We start from the raw sequence: 18,405 nt of genomic DNA, 5'->3' as shown, positions 1-18,405 counted from the left end.
TTTGAGCTGGTTTCGCACCACCAGCTTTTAACCTCGGTTGTTGTCGTGCCTTTTTAACAGCGTTCTATTCAGGATCATTGATCCATGCTGTATCCTGACAGAAACTACACATGGATTCAGTCATTATATTTATTTAATCATGTTAAAATGTTCCAGTTTCTTTCATGTCATATTATATTTTCATTGTAATATTTCACATTGAAATCAACGCAATAATATCATCGGGCTGCTTTATGATGACACAATTAACCGATATATTTGATCATGTTTATATAGCAATTGACACAATTAACCGATATATTTTATCATGTTTATAGCAAAATAAGTTTTTATTCAATATTTCATATTGAAATCAACGCAGTAATATTATAGGGCTGCTTTATGGTGACACAATTAACCGATATATTTTATCATGTTTATAGCAATTGACACAATGAACCATATTCTATCATGTTTATTTATAGCAATGAATAACCAATTTAGTTATTGGTAATAATGAATGCTCATTTCATTTTATAATTAAAAATTAATATGGCCATTAGGAGGACGATCATAACTGGTCGTTTACACATAATGTCCCGGTAAGATATAGCTTACACGATGTTTTCAGTTGGGAAGGTTACGTACATGCACAACTCATTTCTGATCCTGTCCCCTACATTTTTCTATACATTTCTCTTTCTTCAGATAAATAGCCACCCGGATAGCCATCATCGATGTGAAAAACAAACAAACTTGAGTTTTGATGTTTGTTATAATACTTGCAATTTTTATTCCGTCATCCGATTTAACCATGTTTAGCATGTTTAGTATTTAAACAATCAATTCGTTCCAACAATTCGTAGTAACTAACCCTTTGCAAACGACGGGGATACAAGGGGGGAGGTGGGACACCACTCACAGGGGAATAAATCTGGTTGGTTGGGAGTCGTCAGGGATCAATGGACACACCCCTTCTCTAGTTACGCTCCTACATTGCAGCCACCCATTTACATACCGACCATATTCACATAGTGTCCACGAAATAACTTCATTACTATTATACCCCTAAGCCCCATGTAATATTTTAACATTCAATACGCACCAAATTAGTGAAGATGTACATGAATAAATAATGTCGGAACACTGCATTAACACAGTGATAGCTCCTTAAGACATATATTTTAATAATGCAACCACTGAAGGAACAAGTGCACCTTGAGTTTCAGAATAACATGAAACAGAATGTCCTCATCCCAATTGCATAGTTCATTAGCCTCCAATCAACAGCGAAAGCTACGTCTTGTTGAGCATGAGTTTTTCTAATATTAACAGTACCAAATGTATATGAGTGTACAAACAATCAGTTAAAATAAACCATGTCCAACTAAATCGTTTTAAGTTTTACATTTTCATGTGAAATTGTAAAATGTTGGGGTCAGCTGTTTCAGCCTTTCCACGACAATGCATCATACAATGCTCTTATAGGATAAAAGTGCGGCACCTTTATCGTTCAGCAAGCCTGCCACCAGAAACTGTCACCTACAAAGTGTTAAAATATTCATCATCACGAGGATCTTTGCTTATTTCATTTTTTATTTATGGTTTATTAAACTTTTAGTCTACGCATTATATTAAACAGCAAACGAACTAAACATCAAAAGAAAACACAGACATTCTATTATTTACTTATCCACGATGTGCTCATGGCTATGGTATGTACTTTGTTGTTGTCTGTTAAAGGTGACATGTGTTGTATTAGCACACTGTGCAAGCCTGTCTATACTATTAGCTTAGCCGAATGAAATTTGTAAAACTAAAGAACAGTTTACCAACCCAAAGTGTTACAGTTAAACAAAACAACAAAATAAACACAAATTCCCAGGCCGACCGGCACACAACCCGACTTGAAAAAAAAGAACACCCAAAAAAACCCCACAACAACAAGGGAATGTGCAGATATGAGATTCGAACCCACGACCTTCCGATCTCTAGACGGACATCCTATCCATTAGGCTACCAACTCCCACTGACAAACGGTGGTTAAAACTGAGTACTAATGTAGGCGGTCGAGGTATATTATATACACACAAACAGATATTACGGAGGTCCATGAGGTGGTAGCCTAATGGATATGATAGTTTATTTGTTCTTGCACAGGATGCGTAGCCCCATTACCTTCTTTACTTGTATTATGCTTGGGAAACGATCTACTTGCATAATATGTGATGCAATCAAGCAAAATCAGTCGGAACTCGGAAATATTGATTTTGAGATATAGCCGTACAAAGGAAATATTTCCTTTTGTTTCCTGTTGTTTTGGAAACTCTTTAATTGCTCATATTTTTGGAACTGGTTGTTCAATTCTAATGGTGTTTTCTGCAAAATCCAGATTTGTAAATGCTTTTAACTATCCTATCCTATAAGATCACATATTTGTTTGTGTGTGTGTGTTGGTAAACTGTCTTATTAATTTTAGTCAGTTTCCTCTTGTAGCGAGCAATCGTTCCCCAAGTGTGTTTATTTTATTTTCTGGTGATGCAATGTCTATTAGTTAACTCGTACATTACAGGACCAAATATTGAATGTAATTTGAATTGGTATTGAGCGATCAGCGGTTGGTTTTTGACCAATGAGGTAGCGCGTTTTTTTCCAACGCAACTGAGAGCACTCTACCTCATTGGTTAATAGGTAATCGCTCCTCGATCAGCGACAAAGTGTAAATTCAGCTTCAGGAAAATAATACGCGTACACTGTAGAAACGTTGTCTTTATTTATAGTGTTTGCAATTTGACGTGTCTTCAGCAATAGAAAAACATAAGCCATAAAATCACGTGTCTAATCTGAAATAGTAAGACACTTCCCCAGTATTGTAAGACACAAAGTCAGCACGTATTTACGAAAGACATCTCCAAAGTAGTCCTGAATCTACTTAAAAGCAAATCCAAAACTACGTGTCAGGTATATTTTGCGAGGCTGGAGCTGCATGAACATCCAGCGTGAAGAAATATTTCATTTTCATTTAGTAAACTCATTTATTACAAAATGTAAATAATACGTTCAACCTGTAGATATATATTTTTTTCTATGTAACTTTTTATTCACTAGTTCATGAATATCTTTTAAAAAGAAAGCTTACCCTGCGGGGGAGAATAATAAAAACATGGTACTGAAATCAAGCTACAGTGAACAACACTCGCTGTTTTATCGCTTCCTAGCAATTAACTTGATTTAAGAATTGACAGGCTCCAGCACCTTAATTTCAAAGCGAAGTAAGTAAAACAAGTGGGCTTTAAATAGTTTTAAGAAAATACTACACGTTCTATAACAATTTGGAAGTATATTGAATAAATGTACAAATGCCAGAGGGCATGTATTGCACGTTACTTAACCAAACACACTATTTCCAAAAAAAAAAGATAAAATACAGCAAAGAAAGAACTATAATATAGCGCGAATTGATTTTGTTATGGTAACGTGTTACTTTGATATTAAAGTAAAATGGCCAATATGTTCCCATGGCAGATTTTGCCTAAATGTATTAAACTGATTTAATTACGGCCTTGATGAAAGTTCCCTGCAGGTCCAAAGTATAGTAATCGAAATCAATAGCATTTGCCGTTTAATGCTCTATCTCCAGCGTTATTAATTTTGCAACTTTCTAGTAAAGTGGATGCATGGGAGCTGCATATGGAGTAAAATCATGTAACTGTAGAAACTTTGTAAAATGTAAGCTTCTAAATTGGTTTCTTTCGAATTAAATTGGTGGGGATGCCTTTGCATACAAACTTTGTTGGTGGGGGTGTGTGTGTGTGGGGGTGTGGGGGTGGGTGTGGGGGTGGGGTGGGGTTTGGGTATTGGGGGTGTGTGGGGGGGGGGAGGGTTGTGCAGGTACAAGGACTTTCCCAGTTCATTCATCTAAGGTACGCAGTATCATAATATGGTGATAAACTGGTGTGGGCGTTGGTTATTCTGTACTCTGGAGTACAACATGTTCACAATCGGCTATTCCATTTGAAATCCACACACATATACCCTTATGGAAGACTTGACCTTAATCTCCCACACAGAGGGTGTAGATTTCAAATGGAATCACTCATTTAGGTAACCCCATCTGAAAAACACACTACCTGTATGGAATCATAATAATGTCTTTAAAAGGGGGTGTATGGACTTCTATTGGAATAGTTCAATATTACTAAGTTCCGTGGACGATTGTTTTACAAGCTCTTCTACTCTATTGGCTGACCCATTCAAGCGATTAACCTGCAGCATTGGACACCGTAGGGATTTTTCGCGATCGACATAAAGGTATTGTTGTTGCAGTTGCTTTTCAAACTAATGAAGCAAAAATCTTGGTCATGTATTGCTTACTTATACTAATGTTTCAAGGACTTTCAATAAGCTTTGAAAAGAAATGTTTAGGTCTGAAATATCCTTCTGAAATTTAAGGTGGGTACTTGGTAAGATTTTATAAGTCCAGGAGAGGGCATAAATAATATTGTATTAATTGCATTTACCCTATGGAGGCACTGATTTAATATCATTATATATCCCCCATGGCACACACAGGTCATATACACATTGTATTCACTACACGTGCCCTATCCTTTACTTTGGGAGATTGATCCAATCCAAGAGGAGAACCAACTTAAGGCATTTATGTGGATCCAAATTATATTGGTTTTGCCTTCCTGAGAAAAATAAGATTTCTTGATGTACACAATTTTCAATTAGATCACATACGCTGCGGTACAGTCAAAGTCAAAGGTCTGTGGTATTATTCTGGACCTAATATACTAAAAATCTGTTGTCATATCGAATCAATTTACTACAAAAGGGAAAAGCAGCTGAAAGAAACAACAAATAAAATGATAATCTACAGCAAGTGGCATACATGAACTCGGCGTCTCAAGATTGTCTTCGAATGACATGTCTTATATTTTAGACGTGTCTTGGGTGTAGACATGACTTCGTGACGTCTTATGTTCTCTACTGTTGAAGAGTTGCCTAATTGCAAAACACTGTCTCAGATTATCATTTCAGATTAGACACAAGTATGGCTCTATGTCTTGTATTCTCTATTGTTGAAGACATGTCTAATTACAAAACACTATTTGCTAAGATAACATTTTTACAGTGTACACGTATTGTTTTTGTTAAGCTATAAATTTGCACCCCGGCGTTGGGCGGTGAGCAATTCGCTTTTAACCAATGAGGTCAAGTGCTTTCTGTTCCGTTGGGAAAACCTCGCTACCTTATTGGTCAAAATCCAATCGCTCACTATGTTGCAAATATAAACAAAGACATGCTAAAAAGTCAATAAGAGGTTGTTTATGCTGATGACCTTCGGGAGATTTGGATTTGATAGTCGTTTACAGTAGTTATGTAAGACCGATTCTTGAGTATGCCAATGTTGTATGGCATTCAGGCATTTTAGTTAAAGGGCAGGTCTATTGCAAAAACAAGTTTATCTCTATTCGAAGAGAATAATTATTACATTACAAGTTGACACTCGTTGCAATTTTTTTATGCGTATTTCTCCTGAAAAAAGAGAAATTGTGTGGTAAAGTTTGAAGCAAAATTAATTTTCAAGGCAGCGGCTGATGACGTAAGTAAATGAAGCGGACACTGTATCATGCTCTCATTTACTTGTGTAATCACTTTGACAAGTTTGACATTAGCAACAATGAGTTGTACTATTATTTACCATAATAATGCTGCATAACAATATGCAGACGATTGTTCTCATTTGGGAAAACAAAGCGTCACACAGTATTGTTACTATGTGTTTGCTTTGTAATATTTCATCCAACTAATTTAATAGATGCACTATTTGATGTCTTTTAAAAGTTCTTAAATATTTGAATGTTTTTTAGGTGCAATATGTAATGTTACATGTAATATGGCCGATTGGCCACGATAAGTGGAATAATAAAATATCGATTATAAAAGACTTACCGTCTGCATCATACGGTGGTTTAAATGTATAATTAGCGTATTGGTTTTGGCAGTTAACAAATTCTTGTAAAATATCCGAGTTGCTCATATACGACGCGTCTGCAAGAGGTTCTTCACTGCCGTACTCATCTTGAGCTGCTGTAGGGAAGGTCTGAGAAGACACCAAGACGAACAATAATACCAGTATCATCTGAAATGACAAAAGTTATGAAACAAATTAATTACACTCTCGAGGTATTCAGCATCTTCAAATTATATCTATTCAATACGTTACAGACCCCTTGTAGTTTTTGAGCAATTCCTCTTGACAGGTTTTCTTCATAAAGGATATCTTTCCCTGTCCTTGGAATGACTAGTTTACCAGTTTGTCTTAAAACCAATGGCAACATTAACCCATATTGGGTGGATCAGTTACATCAGGTGACCTTGCTCAGTCCAGCTTTCCAGAAAGTGACCTTCACCTTTTCGGTAAATCCCATCAGCCTTTGCGGGTCGTCATGCCGACGCGCACATCGTTTAACGAACATAGTTACTGCGAATTGCAATTCGGCGTGACGTCAAATGACGACATCTCAGGTGTACCCTTTACCTGTAAAGGTTTATAGGATTTACCGAAAAGGTTAATTAGTTGCCAAATGTTGACAGTTGGTAACAGCTAAAACAAATGACCTTTTGTTTGAGGGTTTGCTGCGTAATTTAACATCAATTCATACACTCTTTGATAGCGAGAACCAATCAGAGCAAGCGTTAGAAAAATCCAAAACATGCATTGATTGTGTCTAATGTACTCCGCGTACTACGCGAAGTGCTTTCGCACGCGTTCGCGTCCCGTAGGATTGATTCATTTATCGGGCGGGTTAATGCATTAATATTTGGTTCTATTTTCCAACACTTTTAGTGATTATTTTGTAATAAAAACGTCAAAAATCTCGTGTTGTTTTTCTTCTCGTGTATGAAATAGGTTAATGAACGCGTATTACTTGTTGCTCAAGAAATTAGACAAAATAATGCACTTGTGCTGATGCTGATGCATCTAATCGGGGCTCGTTCATTATTTTGTCTAATATCTCTCCCAACAAGTAATACGCGTTCATTAACCTATTATTGAGTAGCAATGAAACTGTTAATTTGTCATTATCACAAATGGTATTGATAGTGTTACCTTCTTGGAATATAGAATCTAGGCGGCGAGACGAAACAACTATTTGTGGGTAAGCATAAATGGATGCACAGTTTTAAAACATTTCATTTGCTCAACATCACAGCAACTATAGCCATGCCTGACGTTTCTGTAGCTTGATAATTTTTTTCGTAAGTGGCGATTTTACCAATCAAACTTTAAAATGTATACCACACGTTACATTTCCATTGTAAAATTGTACACTAAACCATTTATATCCATCATCTAGGGACTACATGTACAGTCTAGCGACGCAACCAACTATATATATATCCTCATCCAATGATGCGATCAGGTTATTGACTCACATAGTTTATCCATGAGACCCTCCACAAATAGATACGTTAACATGCTTAATGGTTATTACTCTTATAAATGTTTTCCCGTAAAATACTCAAAGGCAAAACACATGTAACTTTATCTTTCTTAGGAGTTGGTTACCCTCGCATTATTTGCTTATAGAAAGTCGCCAATATTTTCTCTGTGTTAACCCTATGCAATATGAGGAGTCTATATATTCCATCACAGGAATCGTATAAGAAACTTGTTTACCGTGTCTTAGGGGAAAACAATTAATAATACACCTTTACTTTAAATTCTATCATGGAGAAATAATGCAATATTTAGCATTTTGAGTTTTTGTAAATAAAAAAATAATCAAGATTGTACGTATTGTTGATTGATGTACCAAGTGTCTCTTCATTGTGATGGGCTTTAAAGTTCGGATATCCTCCTCCTCCTCATCATCATCATTGTCATCGTCATCGTCGTCATCATCACCATCATTATCGTCATCGTCGTCGTCATCATCAACATCATCATCATCATCATCATCATCATCATCGTCATCGTCGTCATCATCATTATCATCATCATCATCATCATCATCGTCATTGTCATCGTCATCATCGTCGTTATCGTTATCATCATCATCTGACCAACATCTTCATTAACAACAAGAACAAGAACAACAACAAGAACAACAACAACAAGAACAAACACACAACAACCACATTTTAAATTGTGCAAGTCTAAGTGGGTGTCATGCATTTGATGCAAGAAGAAAAAGAACATCGTCTTTTCACTTCCTGGAACACCGTGAATCAAAATCTGAAAATGTAGTTTATCTTAAAATGTAGTATCCGTTAAAAGCATGAGAACACGGAGAAAAGAAGTGTGCGGCAACTTAGAAAAAAGTATCTCTGATCACGTATTTTTTTCTCTCTTTTTTTTTCTTTGCTGAAAATAAAAAATGCATTTTCACAGTCCATACACTAATGAGTAAATAACATTAAAAGCTTGAAGCTACTATTATAGTAGAGCTGGTATTTCACCATGTATCAATTTTAAAGGTTATTCTCATCAATAAAACAATAAGCTCTTTTCGCCTTTTGTTTCTAATTGTTTCAATAGTATTCTGCTTCGAACAAAGTTCTCTCTCATCAGCAGTTTATTCATATGTCTTCCACCTGTGTTTTAAATCATTACATTAATTAATTACTAAAACAATCCCGTCATACATTGCAATTTACTATATCTTAAACAGAGGAAATCACAGATGCATTAGTCCATAACTATTAAAATAATCATAACCTTACCCCTAAAACAACAAACTGGTTAACAAGTAACTTCTTATAATATTTTTCCTGTATTCGTTCACATGAAAAGTGTTACCCAGTGTGTATTACAAAGTGACGGATGTTGATCGCAAATATATCAAAAAATGGACATCGGGAAAACGTTGAGTTGGTAAATTGAATTGGCCATAGATTATAAACTTGCCATTAATGTTCAGCAATTCATGCGTCTATCAAAAGAAGACCCTTGAAAGATATTGTCAAAACGTTAAAATGTAGTAAAATCGTACATTTCATATATGTAACAGATTGACAGTTATCCGTTACTATGTCTTGCGCATTTTTTTTTTGAGAACTCAACATCCGTCACTATGAATTTTACCGTAAAGTGCAGATCCGTCACTATGTAATACACCCGACGAATTGGACATTTACACTCATAGAAATGACTTGTTCGCCTTGTTGGCGCAATTCAAAAGGAGTAAGTTTGGACAACTCAAAAATAGTGTAAAAGTTGCCAAAACAAAATTCATTTTAGTTATCCGAACTTAAAAATGCTGAAAAAGCTCAAAAAGTCCCGTCAACTAATCAACTTTGTTGGCATTACTTAAAAAGTTGATGTAAGTCGTTGCATCAACTTTTTAAGTAATGCCAACTTCTGAATTCAAGTTCAGGGAACTTAGAAAAATAAACAAGGTTCAAAGAACCAATTAGTTGAGTTATTGTAACTCAACATGTAAGTTGATGTAACTCGTTCATATTAAGTTACTGGTACTTATTGTTTTGAGTTATTCCAATTTGGTACTTTGTTACTTAATTCACGTAATTGGATCATTTTCTGCACAATTAGCAGTATTCAAATATTTATTTTTGTAATCAGTGCAAAATTCCTATAGCACACCTCTAGAAAATTATGCTAACCTAGGCTAGTTTCATTTTCTGAGTTGTAACAACTCAATAAAGTAAGTGCAAATGAGTGCGACCAACATAATGATATCGAGTCAGCGTTACTCAAAATTGTACGCGTTGGCATTACTCGGAAAGTTGACGCAACGACTTACATCAACTTACTGAGTAATGCCAACGAACAATTTCTATGAGTGTACCACGTACCGGGAAGAATATAATAACATGAATAACTTCGCAAAGTTAACATTCTAAACTTAAAATCTACTATTAGTGTTCTTTGACATCTATGGTTCAATGCAGAGTACCACGTGAACGTACTAGTGTGCGATATAATTATTCAAAAATTGTTTCAACCTGTTGCTATTGTAGTTAATTCTGTTGCATCCTAACTTCTACGGCGAAAAGTGATCCACAAAATATCACTTCAGGTCAAGAGTAGCCAATATCAGCGTCATTGACTCAGGGTAGTATGAAGCTTCATTGTCCTGATAAGAGCCCTTGAATGCAATGTGCACAGGGTACCAGACGTTTATGAACAGTAGCGTTTCTAATGCGATTAGTATAGAGACATTGTGTGTCAATATATCTAAAGCTGTATTTATAGTCCAATCACGAGCGGTAGAGCAACCTGGTGTTTTGTCCAGTTAAGAGGATTGTACCTTTTGGCGCATGTCACTAGGAGACACAAATCCGTAATCTTTTGAAAATCCGTGAAAAATCTGTAATCCACGGGCGAAAACAAATCATGGAAAAAAGTGTCCTAATGGCTCTATGACCAACACATCTCTAGGTTCTGTGATCAATATTGACGAATTATTCATGAGGAAAATAAAATACAAATGGCGTAAATACGGAGTAGCATCAATGTGAACTGCCATGTGGTCATCAAGGCAACTTACAGCTGTTGTTCTATTAATTGCCTCGCATGGACCAAAGCGAGGGATCGGATTATGCGTCGGTGAATTCATGTAAGTGCTTCTCAATCTATTTAAATATCCAGTAATCGCCCGCTTCTATCTCTACAACTTTGGTGGGATTACCAAGGGATTGATAAACTAATCATAATATTAACCCGAACAGATAACAGTCTTTAATCAGATATATACGGACAGTATTGGTAATTATCTCCTTTCAAGCACATTATGAAGTTGAAGTATTCTGGTTGACCTGATAGTCCTGAAATCGACTGACTGACAATGTTATTGAAGAACAAGACACAAGCGCATAACACTAATAATAAAAGCTACAATATTTATTGAACTTATATAATATGGCATCCTCAAAGTCCACAAACAAAATGTAACAAATTTCGTAAGCAATAACATCTATGACTTTTTAGCATAATCAAAAGAGACATAGTCTCATGCGTAACCATTGTGATAACTTTATCGTCAGAGTTAACTTGAGCTAAAGTAGCTCAAATTACTTACTTTATACATTATTCTTGGTAAACAGAAATGGCATAAATGTAATACTAGACATAAATACGGCTTTTTAGTGTCACTTTTAGGTGTATCATTGGTTCAAGATATTCATGAGTAAGACAAGTATAGCGTAAACTTAAACGCTTCAATGAGGAATAAAGCTGCTAACCGAATAAACCTGTATAATCCTTCCATAAAAGATTTATGTGCCATATATAAAGTCCGGTTGTCTATCGTCATCCCTGTGGTCATATAAAGTTTATCTCAACCAACTCAAAATTGATAGAACAAGTTATAATCTCCATTGCACTAATATGACAAGGAGTAAGTCATAATTGACACATTTACCTAAATTGTACTCATTTTCACCTGTTATACAGATACCTGACACATAACATGTAACGGATGTATTTTAGCATTTATATCCATATTTGCTTTGATATGAAAGCTCCATGACATTATCTTCTTCCGATGAGCTACGAAGCTGATAACCTATCATAATAACCGTAACTAATTGCATTTATATACTGACAGTGTAAGTAATTAACTCCCTTCAGGCAGAGTCATATCTATGAAGTTGAAGTGATAGGAAGAAAAATGAAATCTCTCTTAATCCGCCCACCAGCTGTCTCCAACTTAACAGTGCAATTGGTTTACTGATGATTCAAGCCATAGTCAATACTGTATGACGCTCTGCACCCAGCTGCATAGACAGGGGTAAAGCTTTCCCACCCCATATGGAGCATCTTGGCCACCATGTTGGATGATAGCCGCTGTGACGTCACCTTGCCCGCCCCTTTCCGCCTCTCTGGAACATCCTGGTTATGTACCGGCTCTGTATGTTGTATTTTGTAATTTCTACGTCTTCAATAATATACTATTCTGTGAATATTGTGTATTAAAGAAATCGGGATGTTGATTGTCAGCTCCAAAAATTATGTTTGATATTTGAACCTCTAGTACGCGGTCATTTTATTTTTTATACGATCTGTGAGTAAGCAGGGCATTGTTGGGATAGAGTATTAGGCACCACATCCAACTTGGTCCTATAGAACTATCGGTGCCCGGTTAGGTACCGATGACTCTTAACATCACTCCCTGGAGATATAATAAATTGTGTCAAGCATAATAATTACCAATAAAAAACAAATGCACTGTACAAATGTTCAGGGTACGATAAAATGTGCCATCGGTACCTCTTCGGGCACCGATAGCGCTATAGGACCAAAACTGATCTTGAATCCAAGGAGGAAATTGTGAGTCGACACTGCCATCAGGGCCATGATCGCACATGTTATAAGCAGTCCATCCGCTGTAACTACACTATGGACTTCTCTGGAGACAAACAAGATTATCGATTGTTCACTCTACCTGGGAATTCATGCCATTTATAAGCCAAAAAGAGACGAGAACACCTGATAAATACAGTCATTTCACATTAAAACAACACATTCAGATGAGACATTTGAACGAAGAGAGAAATACCCACAACACAAGTAGCAAAGGAAACCCCTGTGTTAGTAACATCCTACGCTTACTTGAACCACCTGCACGTTATACCATGGATTCATATCGTATACTTGGATGTCGTAGTGAGAATTGATAATACATTATGTTTATGTAGTAGTTAGTATAGTAAAACTGCAATTGATGACTGCATGTACAAGTAGTGTTATCCTACAAGGTCATCAACAAAAACGAATGGACAGAACATCGAGCAGGTGAATTGGTTTGAGTATATGTGATCACTCATTAACATCAGAAGTGATGTTAATGTTAAATGCCACTAAAAGTGAAGACTGGCAATAGCAAGGAGCATGATGCCTTCAAAATTGGGCACTGCAGGCGACTTCACAGAGCGCCCCTCACTGGATGCATACATTTTAAGGCTATTATGACCATTTGGGTCAAACCGTACCAACTCCTGACAGTCACCTTGCCCACTTTTGCCCCCTCCCTGGAATAATCCTGGATATGCCACTGCTCTGCACGTTTTGTTTTGTTTTGTTTCATTTTAACTTTTAAAGAAATGGCATATGCTATTAAATATTTGGTGTTGCTCTCTACAACGGTCAACGTTTTTAACTGAACAAACAACTCAAAAAGGTATCTTTGATATTTGATATACGCTCTAATATACGCTCGAAACTTTTTTACTATGCAATCTATACGTGTAAGCCAGACAATGATGGGATAGTAACAAGGATCTGAAATCTATAGGGAAAAACATAGCCACTGCCATCATGGCCATGTTCGCACATGTTAAAAGCGGTCCAACCGCTTTAAGCTACATTATCACGACTATGCGTCAATGTTTATAGACTTCTCCGGAGACAATCGTGAAACAAGACTATCGTCTGTCAACATTACCAGGGAATTCATACTGTTTATAGTAATATGATAAAAGAAGACATGTGTGGTGATGTATATGCAATGTTGACTGATACTTTCCTGTACGAGAACACCTGATAACTACTATCATCTCGCAATACATGTAGAAACAACCCATTGAGATGAGAAATGTGAAAGAAGTGGGAAATACCTAAAACATAAGTAGCAGAGGAACCCCTTGTATTATTAACATCCTACACTTACTTGAACCACCTGCACCTTAAATACCATGGATTCATAGCAATCTTAGATTTCGTATACCTGGATGTAGTAGTGAGAATTGATTACATAGTTTTGTGCAGCATACATTTATAGTAAAACTGATATTGATGACTTGTATGAATATTCATGTACTATCTATCGTATAAGGTCATCAACAAAAACGGAAGTTTCATTATGATTTCAATACGGAAAATCAGAACATAGAGCAGGTGGGTGGGTTTGAGTATCTAGGAGCACTCATTAACATCAGGAGTGATAGTACCAACGGAATTATATAAAGACTGGTAATAAGAAGGAGTACTGCCCAAAATAGGTCAACATCTGGAAATGTAGAGGCCGGGGTAGAGGCCTGTCGACAGAGCTTAAAGTACGATATCTAACAGCAACAGATTTTGCGATTGCCGCCTATGGATGCAAGTCATGGGCGTCAGGCAGGTAAACAGCACTTGAGATCTTTTCGACTGCGTGGGTAAAAAGCAATGAACCTGCTCACCCAGATGAAAAGAATTTCACTTGCTATTTACCTCCCTAAATTGGGTTGACTAAAATGAGAGTAAGCGTATCAATGCCCTCTAAATGTGATGCTACATGCGACTTTTCAGAGTGTCCTCGAAAGACAGAAGGACCAACAACTGGGTATTGGAAAAAATGGTAATAATATACCTAATGCTATTGAATACCATTAGATATAGAAAGCTTCGATAGTTCAGTCATGTATTGAGGAAAGTTGGGAGATGATGTCCAACAACATCACGGACTGATGATAATGCGAAAATGGCATGTGGAAGTATGGTACACGGCAAGAGACATGTGTCGATGGCAAACACTTGTAGGCAACAAGAGGGAGAGAATAATTACGAAGATACAGCACTTCTACAGTCCCCCTAACTGCCTAATCTCGAAGTGTTACAACCTAATTATATAAATCGGGTGAACAAGGAACGACGTTTTGAGTATGAAGAGAATAGAGAGATCAATAGTTTTCGATCTGTTTTGTCCATGATGTAAGAATGTTGAAGTGACAAAGGAGTGTCAAGGAAAAGAGCACATCAAATCTGCTTCTCACTATGTGCTAAAACAACATCTCACCTTATTCGTAGTTCAATGTATCTCCATCAAATAACGATAACCTCAAACGAGGCTCGTACTGTACAACATGTACTATTTCTTGTAATATTGTACCCCACACATTCATATGTCATTGTAGTGTACAAAAATAAAAGGGTTAAGGACCCTTGTCCTGATAGAGGACATAAATTCCTAGTGGCAACTTCGTCTATATGTGGCTGTCTGTGAACGATTGCGCATTAAGTATGTTCAAAAGGCTGCTGTTGGCGTGTGATAGACTTGAGTTCTTGTTCTTAGTAACATGACAGAATTTTCAATAAGAAAAAAATGAACAAATCAAAAATAAATCAATTCATATTTTTGTTATTAATGTTTAATAGATGAAAGCGAGTTATCAAATAAATGCTATCCTTTACGTTCAACACAACGTACGTACGTGTATCATAAAACAATTTCATGAGCAAAATCATCTACGAGGCTTAATAGGATTGGTCATATCCTTAAACAGGAGCTGTAGAAAATTGACAAAAGGGACATAGTCTCATGCGAAATCATCAGATTGCTTTCAAAGGTAATGAGAATGAAGAATAAATGACCGAACTTGAGCTTTCATCCCTTTTATACGATGCAAGTAGACAGAACAATGCATGCACCGAGCTCCTTTAAAGGCCCATTCAGTGATTTGCTCATCCGGACGATCGTAAAAATCATCAAAATTCAGATTTTGGTACCTTTGTAATTGGCATAGATGTGCTAACATAGCCTGCTAGTGGTTCGGTCGAAAGCCGTGTATTTTAGACAAAATAAAGCATTTGCATGATTCTGGACTTTTGATACTGACAGTACAAAAGTCCGACTCGAGATCGAAAGAAGCTCACTCTCCACGTACCAACACGCGTTGCGTATTGTTTCTACTACTTATTACATCAGTAGCTACTATTTTAAACAAAATACACAATTTTAACTGTTTTCATATTTGAATTGACCGTTAGTTTGCCTCGGTGATCTTTAATTGCTTATTTTGTTTTCTACTACAAAATTGTAGCTTAAAAGCGTCTGTTTTAAATCAATTTAGACTCTACTTCCCCGTGTTAGAAACACTGGACTAGGAAGTTTTTCCAGTCGATTGGTGGCGCACTGTACGAAAATCTCGATTTTCTCAGAGTTGAAGTAGAAAACCTTTCTAAAACTTCTGTTTTTTGACTAATTTGTCGATGTATTCAGGGGAAAAGTGGTTTAATGAAATTCTGTAGACTTATTCTTTATTTCTAAGCAACTCTGACAAATTTCCATTTTTTTAATGTTCCTGTGAAATCACTGAAAGGGCCTTTAAGTGTCACTTTTTGTGTATCGTTATCTTTGTGATAACGTAAGTATCACACTGCACTCACACCTATAATGACAAAAGGTTTCTCTACCATATTGTATCAACCTGATAAAAATTAGGTATCATTATTTGACACATTTACCGAAACTACACTCCTAGCAGCTATCATACAATATACATGATATAGACATATGCATAATTACCATGATTATGCATCAATTCCAGAACATTATAATGGATATATCATAACCTAACCAAAATTTTCGTGTTACGACTACATATGGAAGTTTTATGACACGTCTTCTTCCGATGAGCTAGCTGCGAAACTAATAACCTAATCATAGTAACTATAACTGATTACAGATATTGACAGTGTCAGTAATTAACTCCTTCAGGCACAGTCGCATCTATGTTAAAATGATAGGAAGAAAAAAATGAAATCTACTTTAATCTGCCTAGAAACTAGCTGCAAATTGACAATGTAATTATTGGTTTACTGATCTGATCCAAAATAAATAGCAAAATGCAGTGAGTCTGATACATTGCAAGTTTGAAAGATGTATAATTTTATCTATGTGATGTTTTCAGTCCGGACGAATAAAAGCTAAATAAAATTGTTGGTATTTATTCAGCGCCTTTCACATGTGCACATGTACCAAAGCACTTTAAGCGCTTTACATTTATTCCGCTATCGTTAGAATATGCCAGCTGCCATACAATGCCCAAGGCATGCTCATACCTCTGCGCGGCGTTGAATGGACAATATTCATAACAGCTCCCCATTTCACCCCTGGGTAGAGAGAGGCAGGTAAGGTATATGTAAAGCGCCTTGCCGAAGAGCTTTTTGCTCTTGTTAAAACACGATGGCACCACCGGGGCTCGAACTCGCAATCCACCGATTACAAGGCAGAGCCCGTACCGCTGCGCCAACCGCTGCGATAACCTTTTTTCCCAATCTGCAGGTAAGCGAGACAACGATTGTATACATGAAAACCAGAGGGGGATACGTGACTGATCACTACCTGTATGGCTATGTTTGTACATGTTTAAAGCGGTCTAACCGCTGTAAGCCAATGTTTTGAGACCTCTCATGAGACAATTCTTAAAACAAGATTATCTGTCTATTTTTTACATTGGAATTTATAATTATAAGCAAATGCGTTTTCTTGCAGAATATCTACTAAATACAATCATCTCAAAATAAGTATATAAAAAACTCGTCGAGATGATAAATTTGAATGGAGAGAGAAATACCCATAACGCAGGTAGCAACAGAAACCCTTGTATTAGTAACATCCTACGCTCACTTGAACCACCTGCACGTTAAATACCATGGATTCATAGCAATCTTAGATTTCGTATACCTGGATGTCGTAGTGAGAAGAATTGATTACATGTGATAAACTGCTATTGATGACTTGTGTGAATGTACTATCTACACTAAAAGGAATTTTACCTGTTTGAAAATTGCAAATAAATATCTTAGTTATTTCGAATTACATGCTGCTTTGCGTTTTTATTAAAAACTTGACTCCAAAGGTAAAGCAATACAACATTTCTATTTCCACTTTATCTTGAAGTGTAGCAGAGTAAAAGCAATCAGAAAAAAGGAACGACACATTGACTTTAGTGGGCCAAATCTATAGTTCTGGACATATTTCGTCGATGACGTCAGATTGAGAATGTTGGAGTGACTAAGGAGAACATCACACCAGATCTACTTCTCACTAAAAGCCAAACTAGCAGCACCATGTGTCATTACAAAGTTCAGTCACCATAGCTCAAAAGTTGACCTCACGTCGTTAGGCACGAAATTGTGTACCCAACTAATGTAAAGGTCATTCTGTGAGTGTACAAAGATATTGGGTTAGGGAACTGTGCCGTGACAGATGGTCATGTTTCAATTCCTAGAGTGTACTTCATCTACATTTGGCTACCTGTGAAAGTTTGATGCGATGCGCGATAGGCATGCCCAAGATATGTCATGAAATAGTTCTGTAGCCTAAATATGAAGGTACTTGCATGTGTTGGGTATGTGTTGGGAATACGAAATCGTTCCCCGCAACACGAAATGAACTTTTGGGCGCATTCATCCACTTGTCCGACACGCAACCAATAACAAAAGTTGTGTTCAGACGGAGGTGTCGCAATATTTGAGGGTTAATTAAAGCCCGTTTCAGACAGAAGTGGGTTTTTTTTGTTTTATTGAGAATTGTGGGAAAAACTTTTGTTGGGACATTTATATCGTATGCGGCGTACACTCAAGTTCGAAAACTTTTCAGCCAGTCTGAATACGAGTAAACACTGGATTACTTATCATGCTTATAACTTTCAGTAGATTTAGGGTTAGGGCACTAGTATGTTTAT

General features: G+C 36.6%; 1 pseudogene; it reads right to left on the bottom strand.

The window, feature by feature from the left end:
- Nucleotides 1–18,405, bottom strand: part of LOC140150867 (corticotropin-releasing factor receptor 2-like) — a 202,526-nt pseudogene that overhangs the window by 149,728 nt on the left and 34,393 nt on the right.

The sequence above is a fragment of the Amphiura filiformis genome, chromosome 4 (genome assembly GCF_039555335.1).
Source record: "Amphiura filiformis chromosome 4, Afil_fr2py, whole genome shotgun sequence".
Lineage (NCBI taxonomy): Eukaryota > Metazoa > Echinodermata > Ophiuroidea > Amphilepidida > Amphiuridae > Amphiura > Amphiura filiformis.
Note: the sequence above shows the minus strand (reverse complement) of the source record. Positions and strands in the feature narration are given on the sequence as shown.